Genomic DNA, 27,840 nt, shown 5'->3' with positions numbered 1-27,840 from the left:
AAAGCAGTTGTTCAAATTTCAGCAATTAATTTTTAATGGGAAAATGTAAACTGCAGCCACTGTTTATCACAGGGATTTAAAACTTGCCACACTTGGTCACTGGGTGACTAGGATTTATATTCAGGAAAGTGGGTGGAGCCTACTACAGCCAATCAAAATGTCACCTATTAATTTTTAAAGGGAATATTTAAACTGCTGCAATTCTTGCACTGTTAATGGCAGAGGCCTCAAGCCTGCTACAGTCGGTCACGGTCAGTAAGTGACTGGGGTTCAAATTCACTAAGGGGCAAAGCCACAAAAAACAGCCAGTCAGATTTCTTTGCTGGATAAACTGCTTCCATTCACACATTTTTAATGCCGGGAACCCAAATGTTCACAAACTTGGTCATTGAGTGCATGTGTGTTAAGGTTAGAAAAAGTGAGTGAAGCCCCCCCCCCCCCCCCCAAAAAAAATGAAGAAAAAAAAAAAACACTGGGAAAGTGTAAACTGCATCCATTTTTACACTTCTAATGGCAGGCTTCTTAAACTGTGCACAGTTGGTCACTGGGTGACTGGGATTAATATTCCAGAAAGTGGGTGGAGTCTACAACAGCCAATCAAACTTCACCTATTAATGTTCAAGGGGAATATTTAAATTGCTAAAATTCTTAGACTGTTAATGGCAGATGCCTCAACAAACCTGCAACAGTCGATCATTGGGTGACTGGCGTTCATATTCACTAAAAATGTGGAGCCTCAAAACAGCCAATCAGATTTCTTAAATTATTGATGTCAAGGACCCTAAAGGTCTCAAACTTGGTCATTGAGTGACTGTTTGACAAAAACGTGAGTGGAGCCAAACAAATTTTCTCTTGGAAAAATATAAACTGCAGCCCTTCTTACACTGTTATTGGCAGGGTTCTCAAACTTGGCACAATTGGTCACTGGGTAATTGGGATAAAGGTGGAGCCTACATCAATCAATCAAAATTCACCTATAGATATTCAAGTGGAATATTTAAATTGCTGCTATTCTCACACTGTTAATGGCAGAGGCCTTAAAGTGAACCTCCAGACTAAAAATCTACTCAGCAGCACTGAATAGGCTTGGTGTTTCTTTAACAGTTTCACAGCATCACAACTTTATTTTTCTTACATAAGCCTTATTTTTAGCTGCACAAAAGCTAAGCTCCGCCCTATCAAAGAAAACTGCTCAGGCATTTTTCCTCTGATGCTGTGAAAAGCATGATGGAATTTCCTATGTTGTTATTCACATTGCCTAGCAAATAGGAGGGGTGATCAGCACACAAGACAGTTGGAACTGTGTCTCATGCTCCCTGTCACCTCCTTTCAACCAAAAATATGGCTGTCCTTATGAAACCAAACATTTGCCTGTTTTTTTTAAAACAGGGTGGGTGTAACGATCGGTGTAACACAGAGAGAGGATCTGATTACCGGTGATCTGCAGTATCACAGGGAATACAGATATATACCGGATTATAGATGATCTGCAGTATCACAGATAATCAGATATATAAGCTAACCTCTGGACACCTGAGTAGAGTAAGAGTGTTTGGTGCAAACAGTAATATTTAGAGGACTGGGCCTCAGAGCAGTAAAGAGTACTGCACGATTCCTTCTGCACTCTCCCGGGGGGAGGAGTCGGGCTGAGAGAAGGAACGACAGAACGAGAGTGACACTCAAGAGGGAGTGTCACTACCAGGACTGGGAACCGCCTCTAACAGTAAGGTCGGTTCTCGAGGTCGGACAAGCCAGGTCGTACACACACGGACAGATAAGGTACAGATTCAGAAGGCAGAAGCGGAGTCTACAGGCAGGGTTCGGCAACAGGCTATCAGATATATCGAGGTACAAAATCAGGAGGCAGATGCAGAGTCTAAGGACGAGCCGGGGTTCGGCAACAGAGTAACAGAATGGCAAGGTACAGGATCAGAGTTCAGAAGAATAGTAAGGCAAGCAAAGGGTCATAACAGATAATCACAATCAAACTAGTACTTTAGACTATCAATAGAATCTATCTAAGTGTAGGATTACAGCTCCAGCTGGTCCCGGCACACTTTAGGATCTGACTAAGGTCTGAGTGCTACCACGTTGTGATCGCAACGCCAGACAACCAGCAACTGAACAGCCAGGAGTATAAATACACAGACATCCTCCAGTACCTCCCTAAGTGCTGGACCAATGAGATGACACGGAATTGTCAGCTGACCAGCTTGGTCAGCTGACCCCTTTCTGGCTACCATATAAGTTCTGCCTCTCTGCGCGCGCGTCATTCTGAACCTTGATGGACTATGAGTCCCAGCTATACCAGCACAGCTCTGCGGTGTATCCGTAACAGGGCTATGCGCTCCGCCATGCCCTTCACGGAAGCAGCCGCCTCACGCTGAGAAGAGGCGGCTGCTTCCCCGCGATTCCTCACAGTACCCCCCCCCCCCCCGAAGAGTGGACTCCGGACAGCTCCTTCTAGGCTTTTCTGGGTGTAAAGTGTGGAACTCCCTCTTCAGATTATCAGCATGCATGCGGCCCTCAGGTACCCACATTCTCTCCTCTATACCATACCCCTTCCAGTGTACTAGATATTGTACCGAGTTCTGCACTATACGAGAGTTCAAAATTTTTTCAACTTCGTACTCAGGTTGACTATCCACCATCACAGGAGGAGGAGGAGTGGGACCCACATGGACTGCAGGTTTGAGCAAGGACACGTGAAAGGACCTTACCCCACGCATGCTGGTGGGAAGATCAACGGTATACGTAACGTCGTTGATCCTTTTTGCCACCAGGAACGGACCCACAAACCTGGGACCAAGTTTATCTGAGGGTTGTCTCAGGGTCAAGTGACGTGTGGATACCCAAACCAAGTCTCCTGGCTGAAACCTCCACTCCAAAGAGCGTCTCTTGTCAGCTTGACCCTTTTGACTCTGAAATGCCTTTTCCAAATTATTTTTCACTGTCCACCAAGTGTCTTTAAATGATTTCTGCCAGTCCTCCAGAGCTGGAAACGGAGTGGAGGCCACTGGCAATGGGGAGAACTTGGGTGATTTCCCCGTCACTATCTGGAACGGAGAAAATCCAGAAGAAGAACTTTTCAAATTGTTCTGTGCAAATTCTGCGAAGGGCAGAAATTTTACCCAATCATTCTGCGCCTCCGCAACGTAACATCTTAAGAACTGTTCTAATGACTGATTAATGCGTTCGGTTTGACCGTTGGTCTGTGGGTGGTAGCCCGATGAGAACGACAGCTTCATGCTCATTTGGTGGCAAAATGCCCTCCAGAATCTAGAAATGAATTGGACTCCCCGATCCGAGACTATGTTTTCCGGAATGCCATGCAGCCGTAAAACGTGGACGATGAATAGGTCGGCCAATTCCTGGGCCGAGGGGAGTCCTTTCAAGGGCACGAAATGGGCCATTTTGCTGAAGCGGTCGACTACCACCCAAATGACCGACATGCCTTCAGACCTGGGGAGCTCACCCACAAAATCCATGGACAAGTGGGTCCATGGTTCACTCGGGGCGGGCAAAGGCTGCAAGGTACCAACAGGTGCCAGCCGGGAGAGCTTGCTTTTTGCACATATTGCACACTCCCTAACAAACTCCTTGCAATCTGCTGACAAGGAAGGCCACCAGGCACACCTGGCCACAAGATCTTGTGTTCTGGCTGCTCCGGGATGTCCAGCATTCTTGTGTGCATGGAACATCTCCAGGATCTGGAGACGGAAGGGCAGAGGGATGAACATAACCCCTTCAGGCTTCCCCTCCGGGATGTCCTGCTGAAAGGGACCCAAAGTTTCCTCCCAGTCTTTCCAAGTATCAGTTGCAGCCAGCACCAATCTCTGCGGAACAATAGTCTCAGGGATGGAGGGCTGTGCTGTCTCTAGCTCAAAGCACCTGGACAAAGCATCTGCCTTAACATTCTTGCTCCCTGGAGTATACGTAATAATGAACCTGAATCGAGAAAAAAATAAAGACCATCAAGCCTGACGGGGGCTCAACCTCTTAGCCCCCTCAATGTATTCCAGGTTCTTGTGATCAGTGTAGACCGTGATCATATGTTCTGCCCCCTCTAACCAATGTCGCCACTCCTCAAAAGCCAATTTAATGGCCAGGAGCTCCCTGTTACCTATATCGTAGTTTCTCTCTGCTGGGGAGAACCTACGAGAGAAGTAAGCACATGGGTGCATACGACCCTGCAAACCTGACCGCTGAGACAGCACAGCCCCCACTCCGACCTCCGAGGCGTCTACCTCAACAATAAATGGAAATTAAGTATCCACATGTCTCAGGATAGGTGCTGAGCAGAATAGATCCTTCAGGGTGGAGAAGGCATGTAGAGCCTCAGGAGACCAGTGAGTGGTATCTGCCCCTTTCTTGGTGAGACTGGTGAGGGGTGCAATGACTGTGGAATACCCTTTAATGAACCTCCTGTAGTAATTTGCGAAGCCTAAAAAATGCTGAAGCGACTTCAACCCAACCGGCTGAGGCCATTCCAGAACCGCGGAAACCTTTGCTGGGTCCATGGATAGGCCTGAGGTGGAGATAATGTATCCCAGAAAGGTGACAGAGGTTACTCCGAAGATACATTTCTCCAGTTTGGCGTAAAGTGAGTTCCGCCTCAGTTTATCCAATACAAATTTTACATGGGCCCTATGTTCAGAGAGGTTGTTGGAGAAAATAAGTATATCATCTAGATATACCAGAACGAATCTCCCCAACACCTCCCTGAAGACCTCATTGATGAGTTCTTGGAAAACGGCTGGGGCATTACATAACCCGAAGGGCATCACCAGGTATTCGTAATGCCCGTCGGGTGTATTAAAGGCCGTTTTCTATTCATCGCCCTTTCTTATTCGTATCAGGTTGTACGCAACCCGTAAGTCTAATTTCGAAAAGACCTTAGCGTTGGTGACCTGTGTGAATAAGTCGTCTATCGGGGCAGCGGATAGCGATTCTTCACCGTAATCTTATTCAGGCCCCGGTAATCAATGCAGGGCCGCAGGCCTCCGTCTTTTTTCTTAACAAAAAAGAAACCTGCCCCAGCAGGCGACCGGGACGGGCGAATGAAACCCTTGGCCAAATTTTCACGGATGTATTCCTGCATGGCCAATTTTTCGGGCCCAGATAAATTGTACAAATGGCCCCGAGGGGGCATACAACCTGAACGGAGATCGATGGGACAGTCGAAAGGGCGATGTGGGGGCAACTTATCAGCGGCTTTGGGACAGAACACATCAGAATATTCAGAGTACTGGTCTGGTACACCCTCCACCTGAACCCTGGTTTGACCCAATGTCAGTTTCCCTAAACACTGCTGAAAACAATGAGGTGACCAGGTTGTTAACTGACCCGTGGCCCAGTCTATTTGTGGTGAATGGACTTGTAACCACGGCATGCCTAGGATGATAGTGGAGGTTGACATAAGTAATACAAAAAACTGATTACACCAGAGAGAAAATGTGTGCATCAACCAAGTGAACCTGACAAATTTGGCTTTGCAAATTTGGCCTATTGGCTAATCACGAGACATTGCTCATGCAAATATGCATTTGCTTTCGCATGCCTAAATATGCAGGGTCAAAAACCAAAAACCGCAAAACAATCGCCCTGCGGGAATTAGTTCATGCTACATAGCACTATCCAGGGGCGCCACGAGGAGGCTTCCCATTGCCCCCATACAACCGGGGGGCCACGGGGGTCCCAGGCTCCCTCACCGCCTGGAACCCACACAGCGGCACCCCGGAGGGGGAGGCTGGGGGGTGCAGGCGATCTCCCCAGCGTGGCCAGCGCCGGGAAGAACCGCCCGCACACACCTCCCAAGATTAAAAACAGGCACTTACCTTAACGTCCATTGCATTCTGCTACATGCGCATGACTTGGGCGCGACACATAAGGGGAGGACAGGCGCAAACAGCCTGCTCCAGGGCTCTCACCTCCTAAAACAAGACATTCACCACTTGCCTCCAAAGAAAAAGAAAATGCAATGCTGATTACACCAGAGAGAAAATGTGTGCATCAACCAAGTGAACCTGACAAATTTGGCTTTGCAAATTTGGCCTATTGGCTAATCACGAGACATTGCTCATGCAAATATGCATTTGCTTTCGCATGCCTAAATATGCAGGGTCAAAAACCAAAAACCGCAAAACAATCGCCCTGCGGGAATTAGTTCATGCTACATAGCACTATCCAGGGGCGCCACGAGGAGGCTTCCCATTGCCCCCATACAACCGGGGGGCCACGGGGGTCCCAGACTCTCTCACCGCCTGGAACCCACACAGCGGCACCCCGGAGGGGGAGGCTGGGGGTGCAGGCAATCTCCCCAGCGTGGCCAGCGCCGGGAAGAACCGCCCGCACACACCTCCCAAGATTAAATACAGGCACTTACCTTAACGTCCATTGCGTTCTGCTACATGCGCATGACTTGGGCGCGACACATAAGGGGAGGACAGGTGCAAACAGCCTGCTCCAGGGCTCTCACCTCGTAAAACAAGCCATTCACCACTTGCCTCCAAAGAAAAAGAAAATGCAATGCTGATTACACCAGAGAGAAAATGTGTGCATCAACCAAGTGAACCTGACCAATTTGGCTTTGCAAATTTGGCCTATTGGCTAATCACGAGACATTGCTCATGCAAATATGCATTTGCTTTCGCATGCCTAAATATGCAGGGTCAAAAACCAAAAACCGCAAAACAATCGCCCTGCGGCAATTAGTTCATGCTACATAGCACTATCCAGGGGCGCCACGAGGAGGCTTCCCATTGCCCCCATACAACCGGGGGGCCACGGGGGTCCCAGGCTCTCTCACCGCCTGGAACCCACACAGCGGCACCCCGGAGGGGGAGGCTGGGGGGTGCAGGCGATCTCCCCAGCGTGGCCAGCGCCGGGAAGAACCGCCTGCACACACCTCCCAAGATTAAAAACAGGCACTTACCTTAACGTCCATTGCGTTCTGCTACATGCGCATGACTTGGGCGCGACACATAAGGGGAGGACAGGCGCAAACAGCCTGCTCCAGGGCTCTCACCTCCTAAAACAAGACATTCACCACTTGCCTCCAAAGAAAAAGAAAATGCAATGCTGATTACACCAGAGAGAAAATGTGTGCATCAACCAAGTGAACCTGACAAATTTGGCTTTGCAAATGTGGCCTATTGGCTAATCACGAGACATTGCTCATGCAAATATGCATTTGCTTTCGCATGCCTAAATATGCAGGGTCAAAAACCAAAACCGCAAAACAATCGCTCTGCGGGAATTAGTTCATGCTACATAGCACTATCCAGGGGCGCCACGAGGAGGCTTCCCATTGCCCCCATACAACCGGGGGGCCACGGGGGTCCCAGGCTCTCTCACCGCCTGGAACCCACACAGTGGCACCCCGGAGGGGGAGGCTGGGGGGTGCAGGCGATCTCCCCAGCGTGGCCAGCGCCGGGAAGAACCGCCCGCACACACCTCCCAAGATTAAAAACAGGCACTTACCTTAACGTCCATTGCGTTCTGCTACATGCGCATGACTTGGGCGCGACACATAAGGGGAGGACAGGCGCAAACAGCCTGTTTCAGGGCTCTCACCTCCTAAAACAAGCCATTCACCACTTGCCTCCAAAGAAAAAGAAAATGCAATGCTGATTACACCAGAGAGAAAATGTGTGCATCAACCAAGTGAACCTGACAAATTTGGCTTTGCAAATGTGGCCTATTGGCTAATCACGAGACATTGCTCATGCAAATATGCATTTGCTTTCACATGCCTAAATATGCAGGGTCAAAAACCAAAAACCGCAAAACAATCGCCCTGCGGGAATTAGTTCATGCTACATAGCACTATCCAGGGGCGCCACGAGGAGGCTTCCCATTGCCCCCATACAACCGGGGGGCCACGGGGGTCCCAGACTCTCTCACCGCCTGGAACCCACACAGCGGCACCCCGGAGGGGGAGGCTGGGGGTGCAGGCAATCTCCCCAGCGTGGCCAGCGCCGGGAAGAACCGCCCGCACACACCTCCCAAGATTAAATACAGGCACTTACCTTAACGTCCATTGCGTTCTGCTACATGCGCATGACTTGGGCGCGACACATAAGGGGAGGACAGGTGCAAACAGCCTGCTCCAGGGCTCTCACCTCGTAAAACAAGCCATTCACCACTTGCCTCCAAAGAAAAAGAAAATGCAATGCTGATTACACCAGAGAGGAAATGTGTGCATCAACCAAGTGAACCTGACCAATTTGGCTTTGCAAATTTGGCCTATTGGCTAATCACGAGACATTGCTCATGCAAATATGCATTTGCTTTCGCATGCCTAAATATGCAGGGTCAAAAACCAAAAACCGCAAAACAATCGCCCTGCGGGAATTAGTTCATGCTACATAGCACTATCCAGGGGCGCCACGAGGAGGCTTCCCATTGCCCCCATACAACCGGGGGGCCACGGGGGTCCCAGGCTCTCTCACCGCCTGGAACCCACACAGCGGCACCCCGGAGGGGGAGGCTGGGGGGTGCAGGCGATCTCCCCAGCGTGGCCAGCGCCGGGAAGAACCGCCTGCACATACCTCCCAAGATTAAAAACAGGCACTTACCTTAACGTCCATTGCGTTCTGCTACATGCGCATGACTTGGGCGCGACACATAAGGGGAGGACAGGCGCAAACAGCCTGCTCCAGGGCTCTCACCTCCTAAAACAAGCCATTCACCACTTGCCTCCAAAGAAAAAGAAAATGCAATGCTGATTACACCAGAGAGAAAATGTGTGCATCAACCAAGTGAACCTGACAAATCTGGCTTTGCAAATTTGGCCTATTGGCTAATCACGAGACATTGCTCATGCAAATATGCATTTGCTTTCGCATGCCTAAATATGCAGGGTCAAAAACCAAAAAACGCAAAACAATCGCCCTGCGGGAATTAGTTTGTGCTACATAGCACTATCCAGGGGTGCCACAAGGAGGCTTCCCATTGCCCCCATACAACCGGGGGGCCACGGGGGTCCCAGGCTCTCTCACCGCCTGGAACCCACACAGCGGCACCCCGGAGGTGGAGGCCAGGGGGTGCAGGCGATCTCCCCAGCGTGGCCAGCGCCGGGAAGAACCGCCCGCACACACCTCCCAAGATTAAATACAGGCACTTACCTTAACGTCCATTGCGTTCTGCTACATGCGCATGACCTGGGCGCGACACATAAGGGGAGGACAGGTGCAAACAGCCTGCTCCAGGGCTCTCACCTCGTAAAACAAGCCATTCACCACTTGCCTCCAAAGAAAAAGAAAATGCAATGCTGATTACACCAGAGAGAAAATGTGTGCATCAACCAAGTGAACCTGACAAATTTGGCTTTGCAAATTTGGCCTATTGGCTAATCACAAGACACTGCTCATGCAAATATGCATTTGCTTTCGCATGCCTAAATATGCAGGGTCAAAAACCAAAAAACGCAAAACAATCGCCCTGCGGGAATTAGTTCATGCTACATAGCACTATCCAGGGGCGCCACGAGGAGGCTTCCCATTGCCCCCATACAATCGGGGGGCCACGGGGGTCCCAGGCTCTCTCACCGCCTGGAACCCACACAGCGGCACCCCGGAGGGGGAGGCTGGGGGTGCAGGCGATCTCCCCAGCGTGGCCAGCGCCGGGAAGAACCGCCCGCACACACCTCCCAAGATTAAAAACAGGCACTTACCTTAACGTCCATTGCGTTCTGCTACATGCGCATGACTTGGGCGCAACACATAAGGGGAGGACAGGCGCAAACAGCCTGCTCCAGGGCTCTCACCTCGTAAAACAAGACATTCCCATTGTATGGGGGCAATGGGAAGCCTCCTCGTGGCGCCCCTGGATAGTGCTATGTAGCATGAACTAATTCCCGCAGGGCGATTGTTTTGCGGTTTTTGGTTTTTGACCCTGCATATTTAGGCATGCGAAAGCAAATGCATATTTGCATGAGCAATGTCTCGTGATTAGCCAATAGGCCAAATTTGCAAAGCCAGATTTGTCAGGTTCACTTGGTTGATGCACACATTTTCTCTCTGGTGTAATTAGCATTGCATTTTCTTTTCTTTGGAGGCGGGTGGTGAATGATTTCTTTTAGGAGGTGAGAGCCCTGGAGCAGGCTATTTGCGCCTGTCCTCCCCTTATGTGTCGCTCAGGTCATGCTCATATAGCAGAACGCAATGGACGTTAAGGTAAGTGCCTGTTTTTAATCTTGGGAGGTGTGTGCGGGCGGCTCTTCCCGGCGCTGGCCACGCTGGGGAGATAGCCTGCACCCCCAGCCTCCCCCTCCGGGGTGCTGCTGTGTGGGTTCCAGGTGGTGAGAGAGCCTGGGACCCCCGTGGCCCCCCGGTTGTATGGGGGCAATGGGAAACCTCCTCGTGGCGCCCCTGGGTAGTGCTATGTAGCATGAACTAATTCTCGCAGGGCGATTGTTTTGCGGTTTTTGGTTTTTGACCCTGCAAATTTAGGCATGCGAAAGCAAATGCATATTTGCATGAGCAATGTCTCGTGATTAGCCAATAGGCCAAATTTGCAAAGCCAGATTTGTCAGGTTCACTTGGTTGATGCACACATTTTTTCTCTGTTGTAATTAGTAATACAAAAAACTGTAGTTGTTCCCCATGCAGTACCCCTATTGTGACCTTCATCTCTGGGGTCTGTGACAGGGAACGATTCCGTTGCAGGGGAGAATCGTCCACTGCCGTGACTTGAATGGGAGGTCTCACTGGGATGAGAGGAATACCCAATTTCTGAGCAAATTCATAGTTCATAAAATTAGCCGCTGAGCCAGAATCAATAAAAGCCTCAGTGGCTACAGACTTGTTATCCCATGTAATTGTACAAGGGAGAAACAACTTTTTTTCTTTAAGGGGTGAGAATTGTGTGCCTAGGGTGTAACCCCCCACTACTCCTAGGCAAACTCGTTTCCCGGCTTGTTGGGGCAATTTCGTACCCTATGCCCCCCTTCAGCGCAATACAGACATAGTTGTTCAGTCATTCTCTGTCTTCACTCCACCTGGGTCAGTTTTGACCGACCGATCTGCATCGGCTCAGGTGGAGGCAAGACCGGAGAAGATGAGGCAGAAGGAGATGAAGTAACTAGAGGGGCAGCGGGAGGTGCCGCGTAGGATGTCAATCTGACACGATGACTGTCCCTAGTCTGTCTCTGATGGCGTAGCCTGCGGTCGATTCGAATGGCCGATGAGATGGCCTCATCGACTGTTTTGGGCTCGGGCTGACTCAACATCAAGTCGGAGACCTCATCCGACAAACCAGACAGAAAGCAGTCCAGCAGGGCATAGGTGTCCCATCTGGCCGTAACTGACCACCTTCTGAATTCAGCCGCATAATCTTCGACCGGACCTTTGCCCTGCCGCAACAGCTTGAGCTTCCGCTCAGAGGTCGTGGCAAGGTCTGGGTCGTCGTAAATTACTGCCATGGCTTTAAAGAATTCCTCTACAGAGGTAAGAGCTTTGTCTCCGGTGGGCAGGCTATATGCCCAAGTCTGGGAGTCACCGGACAACAAAGTTTAAATAAACGTGACCCTCTGGGTCTCAGTACCTGAAGATTGGGGTCTCAACTCAAAATAGGACAACACTCTACTCCTAAAATTCCGGAAGTCAGATCTGTGGCCAGAAAATCTTTCAGGTACAGGCATACGTATGTCAGAGCTAGAAGGGGATCGCACATGATCCACTGATGTCTGGAGGGTTTGTACAGACCCTGATAGGGCATCAATAAGAGTTCTGTGGGTGCCCAGTACTTGATTGATGTTGTCCACCGAAGCGGCAAGTACACCCAGACGATCAGTGTTTGCGTCCATTTTGTATTTTGGTCTGGCGTTCTGTAACGATCGGTGTAACACAGAGAGAGGATCTGATTACCGGTGATCTGCAGTATCACAGGGAATACAGATATATACCGGATTATAGATGATCTGCAGTATCACCGATAATCAGATATATAAGCTAACCTCTGGACACCTGAGTAGAGTAAGAGTGTTTGGTGCAAACAGTAATATTTAGAGGACTGGGCCTCAGAGCAGTAAAGAGTACTGCACGATTCCTTCTGGACTCTCCCGGGAGGAGGAGTCGGGCTGAGAGAAGGAACGACAGAACGAGAGTGACACTCAAGAGGGAGTGTCACTACCAGGACTGGGAACCACCTCTAACAGTAAGGTCGGTTCTCGAGGTCGGACAAGCCAGGTCGTACACACACGGACAGATAAGGTACAGATTCAGAAGGCAGAGGCGGAGTCTAAAGTACAGGCAGGGTTTGGCAACAGGGTATCAGATATATCGAGGTGCAAAATCAGGAGGCAGATGCAGAGTCTAAGGACGAGCCGGGGTTCGGCAACAGAGTAACAGAATGGCAAGGTACAGGATCAGAGTTCAGAAGAATAGTCAGGCAAGCAAAGGGTCATAACAGATAATCACAATCAAACTAGTACTTTAGACTATCAATAGAATCTAGCTAAGTGTAGGATTACAGCTCCAGCTGGTCCCGGCACACTTTAGGATCTGACTAAGGTCTGAGTGCTACCACGTTGTGATCGCAACGCCAGACAACCAGCAACTGAACAGCCAGGAGTATAAATACACAGACATCCTCCAGTACCTCCCTAAGTGCTGGACCAATGAGATGACACAAAATTGTCAGCTGACCCCTTTCTGGCTACCATATAAGTTCTGCCTCTCTGCGCGCGCGCGCGTCATTCTGAACCTTGATGGACTATGAGTCCCAGCCATACCAGCACCGCTCTGTGGTGTATCCGTAACAGGGCTATGCGCGCTAACCGCTGCATCAGACGCGGCGGTTTCTCCGCGCTCCGCCATGCCCTTCACGGAAGCAGCCACCTCACGCTGAGAAGAGGCGGCTGCTTACCCGCGATTCCTCACAGTGGGTAAGAGATTATATTACCTATCTATTTTAATTAACATAACTAATGTAACTTAATGACAGTATGTTTGTCTAGGCTGAAGTTCCTTTTTAAACCTGGTACAGTTAGTCATTGAGTGACTGGGATTCAAATTCAGAAAAGGGGGTGGGGCCTCAAACCGCCAATCAGATTTCTTTCATTTCAATGGGATAATGTAAATTATTGATGCCAAGGATACCACACCTTACAAACTTGGTCATTGGGTGACTGTGTGTCAAGGTTAGGAAAAGTGGCAGAACCAACAACAACCAAATTTATACCCGGGCAACACTTTAGCTATTATTAAATAATTAAAAACCTAATTAAAAAGAAGAAAAGTGTGGACTTAAATGTCACTGAATTAAAGTCTCAGACTTTTTATTCAAATATTGCACTACTATCACTACACATTTCACGGCCTATAGCTGCTACCTCAGGTTAAGAAAAAAGTGCCTTTTAAGAATAAATTTTATGTGAGGCTCAGAACTCAGAACACAGCAATATGCATAGTCTGCATCCATGTATGTTACAACCATCTCGATAATAAAACTATCATAATAACAATAAATTGATGTTAAAAATATAACTTCATATATAAAACATACATTAAGGCTGCTTACACACTAAGACGTTACAGGCGCACGTTAGTGCAGCCTGTAACGCAGCCCCACTGCACAGTAATGAAAAATCAATCAGCCCATTTACAGTGCCCACGTTGCGTTACATTGTAAAGCAGCACATCCTTTGAGAGTGCTGCATGCTGTGCGTTACGCGTTAGACTGTGCGCACATGCTCAGTAGTGTTGGGGAGGAGTGGGGAGCGGCCAGGCACATGGCTAATTAATCTTCACTGCACGGTGTGACGTGCAGTGCTTACTTCCTGGAGCGGCTGCTCTGTGCAGCGATTGGCCGGGAGGGACCATGTGATGCCGCATGCGTCCAAGAGTACGCATCACGGCATCACGGACGCCAGAGTGAGCTGCACAATGTGGCTCACTCCGACGTCCACACCAGAGAGCACCAGGCGTTGCGTTAGGGGCACGTTATGTGCCCTATAACGTCCCCTAAACGCAACGTCCTGGTGTGTAACTAGCCTAAAGGGAAGGTTTGCACATGATATAAAAAACAAACTGCACTTACCTGGGGCTTCTTCCAGCTCCTGGCAGTCGATCGGTGCCCTCGCCACAGCTCCTCTCCCTCCCAGCGTCCAGCGGTGAAGAAGCCGACCTCGCCAGGTCGGCTTCTGTGCGCTCCACGGCGGGAGGTCACGTGGTGTAGGGATGTACTCGGGTCTCTACTGCGCAGTAGAGACCAGATGACGTCACTTACACCACGTGACCCACACCATGGAGCGCACATGAAGCCGACCCGGAAGCCGACCTGGCGAGGTCGGATTCTTCACCGCTGGATGCCGGGAGGGTGAGGAGCTGCGGCGAGGGCACCGATCGACTACCAGGAGCTGGAAGAAGCCCCAGGTAAGTGCAGTTTGTTTTTTATATCATGCGCACATCTTCCCTTTAATGTATAAAACAAGCTGATTTTCATATTTCAGCTGGTAAGTAGTGATCAAATTTCAGATTTGCAAATAGCGAACGTGAATTTCCGCAAAGGTTTGCAAATCTTCTTAGGCTTTAATGGGCAGACAAATTCTAAAACCTATACAGACTGTTTCTGGCCACACAAGTGATGGAAAATTTGTTTCAAGGGGCCTCACACCTGGACTGTGGCATACCGGAGGGGGATTCATGGCAAGAGTCGTGTTTTTCATCTCTAAAGGGCAGAATCACATTACATTCCTTAATTGGGGGAATAAAGTGATTTAAAAAGTCTGGGGTGTGTAAACATCCATCAGGTAGAGCAGCCTTTCTCAACCTTTTTACCTTGGAGGAACCCTGTAAATAACTTTTGGATCTCAAGGAACCCCTGCAAAAAATGTTTGGTCTCGAGGAACCCCCGCATTTATTTTTCAGGAGGCGTGGTCTTTAAATAGGTTAGGCTGCTAATTTCACTATCTCCTATTACACTGCCTCTCATTATACTGTCTCCTGACCCCCCAATTTAGTGCTTCTTGTTACAGTACCACCTATTATAGTGTGCTCTATTATACTTCTCCCCACGATAGGGGAAAATGCCAAGGAACCCCTGCAGAGTGCTCAAGGAACCCTGGTTGAGAAAGCCTGAGGTAGAGAAAGGGTTACACCTGCTTCACACTGACAGACAAAACACCACATTTAATGCACCACAGTCCACAAACAACCTTTAGTGATTACGTCAGGTAAGCGTATGTTTGTTTTTACTAGTTGACACCTCCAGGACATAAATGTTAGTCATCTTGGCAGCAATATTTGTGTAGTGGTGTGTAGTGCTTTTGTGCACAATTGTGGGAGTGCAGGCGATCACAGTTTTCCAGCCTCTATGGTTAGATTGAGGTAGTGCAATGACACTTAAGTGACCAAAAATACTGATTCTGCACTGAAGCCTTATACGGGGGCAGTAGTGGATACTAGATGCCAGAAGTGGAGTGAAGTATTTATTGGGTTATGGTCGGTGTACTACTAGGACCAGCAGACCTGTCTCCAACAGCTAACGTGTGCACTTGCCAGGGGCGTCACTAGACCTATTCATCCGGGGCATAGCCGGCCTTTGACCTGAGCGACTGGAGCGGTCGCTCAGGGCGACGGCTTCCACGGGGGCGCCTATAGCTGGTTACCTATACTGGGGGCACCTACACCTGATTTCCTATACTGAGGCAGCTATGCTTGGCAACCTATATTGAGGGCACCTACACATGAGATCCTATACTGGGGGCACCTACACATGAGATCCTATACTGGGGGCACCTATACCTGGCTACCTACCTATACTGAGTCTGAGGGCGGTTTTTTAGGGGGGCGCACTACGGCTATAACGCGTGGTGCAAATTGTCGGTGCTGTGCTATCATTCTAAATGGGGGGGGGGGGTGGCTAACTGTCCCACTGATGAAGGGAGGGGGGGGCACAAAAATCAGGTTACGCTCAGGGCGCTGTGAAACCTAAGGCTGGCCCTGATCCGGGGCACTTACCGGAACCTACCTAAGTGGTGCCCTGGATGTTGCCCGCAGCCCTAATGATCGGCAAAATGAACGCTGCTTTATCAGCTGGCAGTCAGCTGAACATTGCCCATACACACTTCTCTTCCTGTGTCTCCTGAGGACTGATGATGTCATCTATCTCCTCCTCCGTCCCACCCCCATGACACTCTGGCTCTTCTATTGGCTGCTGTCTGGCTGGCACAAAGCATGCAAGAGGGGAAGGAAGGTTTCTCTTAGAGCGCAGGAGGTGAGTCAAAACAGGGAGCTGTAAGTGTTGTATTAAACTATTGGAGCAGGCCAACAGTTATAACTTTGAGAAGCACACACAGGAGCATGCCTGGATTAGTATTCCCTATCCCTGAACATTTCTGCAGTTTGAAAGACATAGTACTGTATGATTCAATGTGATGCAATCATAGACCAGGAAACTACTGCTCCCAGCATTCTCTACGCTGCAGGGGGCTTCTGACTGATGATTTGCTCTCTCCCTTCAACACATTTGCTGTAATTAATCATATGTCTGTTTAACTGCATCAGTGTTCAGGGAACTACTAATTCCAGCATGCTGTGTGTGCTGCAGCTGTGCTTGTAAGTAATGGTCTGATGAGCCCTAATCAGCCCCTTTACCATGCTTGATACAGACACACACTCACTGACACACACTGTACACACACACGCGCACACGCACATGCACTGTACACACACACAAACACACACATACTCACATATATACAAACACACTGTACACACACATAAACACACACATACTCACATATATACAAACACACTGTACACACACATAAACACACACATACTCACATATATACAAACACACTGTACACACACATAAACACACACACACACACATATACACACACACACTGTACACACAGACTCACTCACACATACACATATACACACACTGTTCACACACACACACACACACACACAATGTACACACAGACTCACTCACACACACACATATACACACACTGTACACGCACACTGTACACACACATATACACACACACACACTGTACACACACACTGTACACGCACATACACACACATACACACACACACTCTGTACACACACACTGTACACACACACTGTACACACACACATACACATATACACAAATGATGATGATCGGCAAAATGAACGCTGCTTTATCAGCTGGCAGTCAGCTGAACATTGCCCATACACACTTCTCTTCCTGTTAGTGATGGGTCGTTCGCAAACGAGCCGGCTCTAAGAGCCGGCTCTTTGCTGCGAACGACAAGAGCCGGCTCTCAGTTTTGAAAGAGCCGATGCCTCAGCCGCCCCACACAGCTCTGATTTGCTGTGTAATAAAGGGTGCTGAGGCATGCTGGGAGATGTAGTCCTCCTCTTGCAGCTTGTAGGAGTGTATGGGACGGAGCAGAGCAGTAGCAGGAGGGATTGCCCGAGCCAGAGAAGCAGTCTGGAGTTGTCATGGAGACGGGGGCGGGGCTTTTACTCCAATTCTGAGTGGCGTCTAGTGATATTTAATGAAGAGCCGATTGGGAGCCGTAAGAGCCGGCTCTTTGATGGGAGCCGATTCAGAAGAGCCGATTCTCCAAGATGAGCCGGAATTCCCATCACTACTTCCTGTGCCTCCTGAGGACTGATGATGTCATCTATCTCCTCCTCCGTCCCACCCCCATGACACTCTGGCTCTTCTATTGGCTGCTGTCTGGCTGGCACAAAGCATGCAAGAGGGGAAGGAAGGTTTCTCTTAGAGCGCAGGAGGTGAGTCAAAACAGGGAGCTGTAAGTGTTGTATTAAACTATTGGAGCAGGCCAACAGTTATAACTTTGAGAAGCACACACAGGAGCATGCCTGGATTAGTATTCCCTATCCCTGAACATTTCTGCAGTTTGAAAGACATAGTACTGTATGATTCAATGTGATGCAATCATAGACCAGGAAACTACTGCTCCCAGCATTCTCTACGCTGCAGGGGGCTTCTGACTGATGATTTGCTCTCTCCCTTCAACACATTTGCTGTAATTAATCATATGTCTGTTTAACTGCATCAGTGTTCAGGGAACTACTAATTCCAGCATGCTGTGTGTGCTGCAGCTGTGCTTGTAAGTAATGGTCTGATGAGCCCTAATCAGCCCCTTTACCATGCTTGATACAGACACACACTCACTGACACACACTGTACACACACACACGCACATGCACTGTACACACACACAAACACACACATACTCACATATATACAAACACACTGTACACACACATAAACACACACATACTCACATATATACAAACACACTGTACACACACATAAACACACACATACTCACATATATACAAACACACTGTACACACACATAAACACACACACACACACATATACACACACACACTGTACACACAGACTCACTCACACATACACATATACACACACTGTTCACACACACACACACACACACACAATGTACACACAGACTCACTCACACACACACATATACACACACTGTACACGCACACTGTACACACACATATACACACACACACTGTACACACACACTGTACACGCACATACACACACATACACACACACACTCTGTACACACACACTGTACACACACACTGTACACACACACATACACATATACACAAATGATGATGATCGGCAAAATGAACGCTGCTTTATCAGCTGGCAGTCAGCTGAACATTGCCCATACACACTTCTCTTCCTGTTAGTGATGGGTCGTTCGCAAACGAGCCGGCTCTAAGAGCCGGCTCTTTGCTGCGAACGACAAGAGCCGGCTCTCAGTTTTGAAAGAGCCGATGCCTCAGCCGCCCCACACAGCTCTGATTTGCTGTGTAATAAAGGGTGCTGAGGCATGCTGGGAGATGTAGTCCTCCTCTTGCAGCTTGTAGGAGTGTATGGGACGGAGCAGAGCAGTAGCAGGAGGGATTGCCCGAGCCAGAGAAGCAGTCTGGAGTTGTCATGGAGACGGGGGCGGGGCTTTTACTCCAATTCTGAGTGGCGTCTAGTGATATTTAATGAAGAGCCGATTGGGAGCCGTAAGAGCCGGCTCTTTGATGGGAGCCGATTCAGAAGAGCCGATTCTCCAAGATGAGCCGGAATTCCCATCACTACTTCCTGTGCCTCCTGAGGACTGATGATGTCATCTATCTCCTCCTCCGTCCCACCCCCATGACACTCTGGCTCTTCTATTGGCTGCTGTCTGGCTGGCACAAAGCATGCAAGAGGGGAAGGAAGGTTTCTCTTAGAGCGCAGGAGGTGAGTCAAAACAGGGAGCTGTAAGTGTTGTATTAAACTATTGGAGCAGGCCAACAGTTATAACTTTGAGAAGCACACACAGGAGCATGCCTGGATTAGTATTCCCTATCCCTGAACATTTCTGCAGTTTGAAAGACATAGTACTGTATGATTCAATGTGATGCAATCATAGACCAGGAAACTACTGCTCCCAGCATTCTCTACGCTGCAGGGGGCTTCTGACTGATGATTTGCTCTCTCCCTTCAACACATTTGCTGTAATTAATCATATGTCTGTTTAACTGCATCAGTGTTCAGGGAACTACTAATTCCAGCATGCTGTGTGTGCTGCAGCTGTGCTTGTAAGTAATGGTCTGATGAGCCCTAATCAGCCCCTTTACCATGCTTGATACAGACACACACTCACTGACACACACTGTACACACACACGCGCACACGCACATGCACTGTACACACACACAAACACACACATACTCACATATATACAAACACACTGTACACACACTGTACACACGCACATATATGTATACACACACACACACACACACACACACACACACACACACACACACACACACACACACACACACACTGTACACACAGACTCACTCACACACACACATACACATATACACACAATGTTCCCACACACTGTACACGCACACTGTACACACACATATACACACACACACACACACACACAGTACACACACATACACACACACACTGTACACACACACACTGTACACACACACATACACATATACACAAACACTGTACACACAGACTCACTCACACACACACACACTGTACACACATACACATATACACACACACTGTACACAGACACACACACTCACTCACTTTACTATCAATACTAGGGGAGACAACACTTACTACCTATACTGCTGCTTGCATGCCACAGATCTGCAGTTCAAAGCAGCCATGGTGATGTATCCTGCAGGAAGCTGCCCTGGTGCCCAGAAGTGCCCCTGATCTCCAAGGACCCTAGCAACGCCCCTGGCACTTGCCATAGAAGGGCAATACAATAGCAAGAAAAACAATGTATCAGCCCTAAGGAGGGATAAAGCCTTGTACATACGCTTGATTTCCTTGAACGACGGGTCCGTCAGACCCTCCCGCTGGGCGGGCGTTCCAGCGACAGTTCAGAAACAGCCTCATCAGTCTGCAGACAGACTGTACACACGCTGTACTGTCACTGGAACGCCCGCCCAGCGGGAGGGTCTGACGGACCCGTCGTTCCAGGAAATCAAGCGTGTGTACGAGCCTTTAGCTTTTCAAGACAATGTGGTAGCAGCAAGAATCTGCACTGAGGACACAGAACACAGACTCACCTAACCTAACTCTCTCTCTGTCAGCAATGCACTGTTCCTCATCTGCCTAGCACAGAAGCCAAACACACACTGCAAAATGGCTTCTGTTCTGGCTTTCTGATAGGTGTGTGTGTGGGGGCTTCATTACAGTGGTTTGCAAAAGTATTCGGCCCCCTTGAAGTTTTCCACATTTTGTCATATTACTGCCACAAACTGTGACGTATGCGCAGTCACCCACCAATTCCTGTTCCCTTTGCTGCAGTTTACCATAAAGACTCAGACCCTGAGGGAATGCTGAAGACAGTCAGAACTGCAGGCAAAGTAACCTTTTGGATTGGTTGGTGAGTCCACACACAGTCCAATTTCGATTGTATATACAATCAATACAATCTGTGCTCTCATATAGAGGCCAGGTCGCTGCCACCAATCCGCAATAAAAGCGTGCGAATGCGCTAATTTTAACTCTAGCTAAATCCTGTAGGAAAAAGGGTTAATTTGACATCCTTTCTAGAGATAGCTAAACTAACAATATTTAATATCAAACAGTTATGGTAACATGTCTCTCTGAAGATGTGAATTCTTTTGGCGGAGATTTGTTTCAGAACAGCACTTAGACAAACGATTTTTTAAATCGTTTATTTAAAGAAATAATGCAGAACAAAATATAGCAATAGAAACAAATGGATACAGAAATCATAAGGGTTCAATATGAAAATAATAGCTGATTACAGTCTGAGCAGTTTGTCAAGTTACCGTGTCCTTTGCGCTAAGTCCCACAGAGATATGTAGTCCAATTCTGGAAAGTTCTGTGGAAGAGGTATTAATCCTTTTATCATCCAGCCCAAATCCGTGATGTTACAGGATGGCTGGGGTCTCTCTCTCCAGGCTGAGTGTCAGTCGGTTTTAACTCTCTCTCTGCCAGAGGGTGTGGATGGTAACAAGAGAGGTTTCCACCCTTAACAATCTGACCTCAGGCTGCTGAAGTCCGCCCCTATTGTCTGAGGGACAGACTTGGCAGTTTCTCCAAGTATACCATAACTCAGCGGATATATGACATCTATATATATAATAGAGTAAGTGCCTCAACTTTCGAGCAAGAAGAAGAAGTAGCGCCCTGCCCCTAGGGCCGGTCCAAGCAAGAAGAAGGGGCTGGTCCAAGCAAGAAGAAGAAGTAGTGCCATATCAAACCAAGAGTGAAAAGGGATAATTTGCATATTTAGTAACAGTGCATTGTGGGTAACCACAAATGTTCACTTATAGCTGAATTATTGCAGATTTGATTCTGTTTTAAGAAGGCAAATTACACCAAGCTGTGCTTTTTTTTTTTTAGTAGGAGGGCTTTTTGGTCGCTTTTATCCCCCTATACATTCCTAGTAGTTTGGGTCGCCCTGAGCTGCTTGGTTACTCTGTTGTATTGGTCCAAGCCCTATCTCATACAGCCATATCAATCCCTGCTGTGTACTGATGAGGACCAAAAGTCTGAAATAGGCTGTCACATGTGGGTTTGATACGACTGTGTAAAATTTATAGCTATAGACTTGCTATACACTGTAGAGATGGGAAGTTTGGATCTTTTCAATGATCTGGATGATTTGAATCAGGGCATTGAAAAGATCTGGATTTTTGAATTGAATCTTTGGATCATTTTACTAGTGAAGCAGATGGGCAGCACGGTGGCGTAGTGGTTAGCTCTCTCGCCTTGCAGCGCTGGGTCCCTGGTTCGAATCCCAGCCAGGGCACTATCTGCAAAGAGTTTGTATGTTCTCTCTGTGTCTGCGTGGGTTTCCTCCGGGCACTCCGGTTTCCTCCCACATTCCAAAAACATACAGATAAGTTAATTGGCTCCCCGTAAAAATTGGCCCTAGACTACAATACATACACTACATAATATATAGACATATGGCAATGGTAGGGATTAGATTGTGAGCTCCTTTGAGGGACAGTTAGTGACAAGATATATATATATATATATACATTGTACAGCGCTGCGTAATATGTCAGCGCTATATAAATACTAAATAATAATAATAATGGGGTGAAATGATTAGCAGGATGGGACTTTCCCTGCACTGTACATTCAGTTCAAGGCTGGCTGCTATTATAGCAAACCAGTATAGCAAGCTATGTGTTAACTTCTTTGATATATTTTACTTTTAGTTCTGTTTAAAGACATGATATGTAGACTTGTGCAGACTGATAAGATAACCTTTCCCCACCTAAAGAGAGAGGTTTAGCAAGCAAGGGGCCTTATCCCCCCCCCCCCCCCCCCCCCCCGAGTTAAAGGACTTCAGAGGCCAAAATGACGGAAAATGACACTTTATCTTTTTATCTGCAGAATCGACGGAGGACGCCCTCCACGTCCTCTGCTCCGTACCACCGTCAATCTAGACCTTTTAGTTCCCCCAGGGCTTGTCCCGACCCCACCGAATGGGCCACATCCATTCCACCCCTAAGACAGCCGCCACCTTGATCCGCGACTGCGCAGCCTTTAGACCGCCCCCAGCCGCGTAGTGGTTCCCGGAATCCTCCTGAAGTGTACGTCAGGCGCGGCAAAGCGTACTGCGCAGCCGCGGATCAAGGTGGCAGCCATCTTAGGGGTGGAATGGATGCGACCCGTTCGGTGGGGTCGGGACAAGCCCTGGGGGAACTAAAAGGTCTAGATTGACGGCGGTACAGAGCAGAGGACGCGGAGGGCGCCCTCTGTGGATTCTGCAGATAAAAAGGTAAAGTGTCATTTTCCGTCATTTTGGCCTCGGAGGTCCTTTAACTCGGGGGGGGGGGGGGGGGGATAAGGTCCCTTGCTTGCTAAACCTCTCTCTTTAGGTGGGGAAAGGTTATCTTATCAGTCTGCACAAGTCTACATATCATGTCTTTAAACAGAACTAAAAGTAAAATATATCAAAGAAGTTAACACATAGCTTGCTATACTGGTTTGCTAAAAAGGTAAAGTGTCATTTTCGTCATTTTGGCCTTGGAAGTCCTTTAAGTGAACATTTTATGGCCTGCCCATGTGATTCTTCCTGAGCATGCTGGGTATTCTGTAAATCAGAGCTCTATTTATTTTTAGGAGCGATCCGCGGACCGCATCCGCCAGTGAAACTGCTTGGCTAATGTATTTCAATGGGATGGTACACACCAGCGGTTTGAGGTTTTTAGCAAACCGCAAACGTGGGTCCTGAAGCACGTTTGCGGTTTGCAGAAGCGTTTCTGCCTCAAAGTAAAGTATAGGAAAAACGCAAACCGCTCTGGAAAACGCTACATCAGAACGGTTTGCCAGGCGTTTCTGTTACAGAAGCTGTTCAGTAACAGCTTTTAGGGCCCATTCACACCTGAGCGGGAATCGCACAATTCCCACTCATGGCAAACCGCTAGCGGTTTAGTAAAAAACGCTACACATTGTTGCAAATGGCAGTGTTCTCACTGCCGCGTTTGCGGTTAGCGATAACCGCAAACGCGTTTCATGCAGCAGTTTGCCGGTGATTTGCGTTTAGCGATTGTGATTAGTGTGCAAAGCACGCTAATCGTGATCACTCCAAAACCGCCGCAGTGTCCAGTGATTTTTCCGCGTTAATTGCGGGAAAATCACTCCCGCAAGGTTTGCGATTATAGGTGTGAACGTAACAATATGTGTAATCTGCTACCCGAAAATGCTCCTAAAACCGCTAGGCATGTTTAGAAAATGTCTCTAAACATGACTAGAATTGCTCTGAAAATCTGCTCCAAAACACGCTACCGTTTTTGGTGTGCACTGGGCCTGATAGTGGGTGTGTGAGTAGTAGATACAATGCTACATGCTGAAGCCAGCCTAGCATGTACCATTATGATATATCCAAGAGAAAAATTAGCTTGCTTAGGGATTTGCAGGATGTCAAAAGCCAACTCACATACATTGGCCAGGAATCAAACCCAGGCCTACCGCTTGCTAGGCTGCTATCCACACCATTATACCACCAACACTACATGCTGAAACTTCTTGGAGCAGACTTACTTCCTCCCTCCAAAAGACACACATACATCCCCATAAAATCATTCAACAGCAACTGCGTGCACAGTCTTTGTGGTACACAGTCTCTGTGGCACAACTGGTTAGCGTGTTTGGCTGTTAACTGGAAGGTTGGTGGTTCAAGCCCACCCAGGCAGGGTCTTGCCTTTTGTGTTCAACAGTTGTCTGAAGAGAACCCCAGATAGCCATGTAGATTCATCTCTCTCTCTCTCTCTCTGTCTAGTGGGGATGGTCACCGCTTTCCGCGGAATTGTAGGCACCTACTTTATCTAAATGACCAGGCACATTTGCACTATCTGTCGGAGGGCAGTTTGGGTCTGCGCTGGGCGCTGGGCGCGATCCGACTAGTGGATTTTTGGGCAGCCATACCTTTCTCCGCTTGTTGGGGTGGGAGAGGTCGTGTGATTTCCCCCATTCCACCGCTCTCTCGGACGGCATGGCGGCTGGGTGGACGCTGGCTTCTCTTCCGCATTGGAATTCCGGAAGTTGAAGCCGGAAATGACGCGGTGGCACGCAGCATGGTCCTACGTCAAACACGGAAGCACGATCGCGCATAAAGGGGGCGGTCCCGGCGTGCGCATGTGGGAGATCACATCTCACGCAGCTTTGCCACACTGTGCAGCCCGGAATCCGCACCAGCATCCCCTGGAAACGCCGCAGGCCGCAATAGGCCAGACAGCGGACCACCCAGCACGCCGACAATACTGCACTGGGTGCAGCGATACTCTGCAGGGGCTATGGAGCAGTCAGCAGAGCCCACTCCAGAGACTCGGCAGACGCCTCCGGCTGTCACTGGGGAGTCAGGACAGCAGCCGGTAAGGTGTTGTGATTACTGTTTTCTTAAGCTACATTGTGCTGTTTGTTCAGGAGCTAAGCGTCCCCTTGTGGTTTGTTTGTCTGTTTCTTTACAGAAGCCACTCAAGAGCACTGGGAAATCTAATAAGTGTGCTAAATGTGGATGCAGGCTACCTGAGGGGTCTTCTAAGTATTTATGTGCTGATTGCCACAGTAAATCAAAGTCTCATTCACCAAGGCCCGAAAGCACTACTGTAGCATTATTAGATTTAATGAAATCAATGAAACAGGAATTGGCTACTACATTTTCAGCATTTAGAGCAGCTCTGCCTCCTTGTCCAGTCCAGATGGTTCCTCTTCCACAGGCTCCGGCAGCCTTGCCACCATTGCCCACTGCTCAGTCTATTGTGATCACTTCTCAATCACAGATTCCTCAGACTAGTTCTGTCCCCACAGATCAGATGGCACCCTTACCCGTACTCCCTAGTACTCAGGGGGGTGAGACGGGGGCTTCCCACGCAGTTGGCATTGAGGATTCCTCACCGTTATCGTTAGAGGACATATCTGAGGGATCGGATGATGGTGAACTTGTTGAATCTGATGCTTCAGGAGATCCGTTAGAAGCTAGGATTCCTAGGTATCTGTTCAATGCTGAGGACACATCTGAGCTGCTGAAAGCAGTCTATGACTCAGAGCAAATTGAACAACCTAGAGCGTCCTCTACTCCTCAGGATGACATTTATAGAGGATTAGAGGATCGGGGAGGTCGAGTTTTTCCTGTCCATAGAGCGATCAAGAGTGTTATTTCCGCTCAATGGAAGGATTCGGAGGGAAGGCTGTTTATTCCTAGATCTTTCAAACGCCGATTCCCCTTTAATGTAGAGGAACATGAATCATTATTCAAGTGTCCTCGATTAGATGCTCCTCTCTCTCAGTGTTCGAAAGATACTGATTTATCTTTTGAGGATATGGGTGCCTTGAAGGACCCAATGGACAGGAAAGCAGAAGCTCTGCTTAAGAGAGCGTGGGATTCAACATCCTTCTCCTTTAAACCGGCCATTTCCTCAGTATGTGTAGCCCGTAACTTAGATAAATGGATTCGGGGGCTCCAGGAACGTTTGGAGGAGGTCACACCGCATGCTAGAATTTTAGAGAGCCTTCCAGTTATTATCAAATCTATTGCTTTTTTGGCGGACGCATCTACTGAATCTCTCAGAGCAGCCGCTAAGACAGCAGCACTAATTAACTCGGCACGAAGGGCCGTTTGGTTGAATACGTGGGAAGGAGACGTTACTTCCAAACAAAAGCTATGTGGAATGGCGTTCCAGGGTAACCTTTTGTTTGGACGGGATTTGGATTCGGTCTTGGAAAGATCTTCCAATAAGGCCAGGAAGTTCCCGGATAAGAAGAAGAGTGTTAAACGGCCCTTTCAGAACAGGAAGCCCTTTTTTAGGCAGGACCAGCCAAATAGGGGGCAAAGACAAAATAAGAGATGGACCTATAATGCAGGCAGAGGCAGGCCATTCCTTTTCAATAAACCTCAACCAGCCTCAGCCACTGCAAGGTCCGCCAAGTGAGGGCCAGATCCCGGTGGGGGGGAGACTTCTCCACTTTGTTCCAGAGTGGCAAAAGATAACAAAGAACGAGTTTATTCGGAGCCTGATTCAACAGGGTTACAGAATAGAATTTGTATCTCCTCCTCCCTCCCGGGTTATAGTCACATCGATTCCCAGAGATCAGATCAAAGCGGAGGCCTTCATGGACTCTGTTTCCTCCCTTCTACGAAAGAACGTGATTCGACCGGTTCCAACTCAGGAGCAGGGGAAGGGATTCTACTCGCGAGTATTTTTAATCCAGAAACAATCAGGGAAGTTTCGAATGATCTTGAATTTGAAACCTTTGAACCCTTACATTGTGGAGAAGAGGTTCAGAATGGAGAGCATTGCCTCTGTTCACAACCTCATGTCTCCGGGGGTGTTTCTGGCAACGGTGGATCTGGAGGATGCTTACCTCCACATTCCAATCCTCCCCCTGTTTCAGAAATATTTGAGATTTGCTGTCCAAACGGGGGAGTCGGTATGCCATTTTCAATATCAGGCTCTCCCGTTCGGGATTTCGTCGGCCCCAAGGATCTTTACGAAGCTTGTGGCAGAGGTGATGTCCTTTTTGCATCTCCACAATGTAAGGGTCCTTCCTTACTTAGGCGACTTTCTTTTCATGGCAGAGACCCGGGAGGCCTTGCAGAAGGAGCTAGATTTTTCGCTCCAGCTCTTGAACAGTCTGGGTTGGATAGTGAGCACGGAGAAGTCTCACTTACACCCAGTTCAGAGCTTAATTTTTTTGGGTCTAAGGTGGGACACGACGGTCAGACGTGTCTTTCTACTCGAACAAAAGATAGACAAATTGAGATCAGAAGTTCAGGGAATCAGATTAAATCCTCAAGTTTC

At 48.5% G+C, this 27,840-nt stretch overlaps 1 protein-coding gene across 1 annotated transcript in view; it reads left to right on the top strand.

Annotated features, from left to right (window-relative positions):
* The first annotated feature begins 19,208 nt into the window (after nt 1–19,208).
* The window catches only part of LOC137526017 (uncharacterized), a 198,876-nt gene continuing 190,244 nt past the window's right edge, over nt 19,209–27,840 (top strand). The window contains exon 1 of the mRNA XM_068247228.1: nt 19,209–19,261. The gene's annotated coding sequence lies outside the window, so the exon portion shown is untranslated. The remainder of the gene's footprint in view (nt 19,262–27,840) is intronic.

The sequence above is a fragment of the Hyperolius riggenbachi genome, chromosome 7, assembly GCF_040937935.1.
Source record: "Hyperolius riggenbachi isolate aHypRig1 chromosome 7, aHypRig1.pri, whole genome shotgun sequence".
NCBI lineage: Eukaryota > Metazoa > Chordata > Amphibia > Anura > Hyperoliidae > Hyperolius > Hyperolius riggenbachi.
This window is presented reverse-complemented; position numbering and strand designations above follow the sequence as displayed.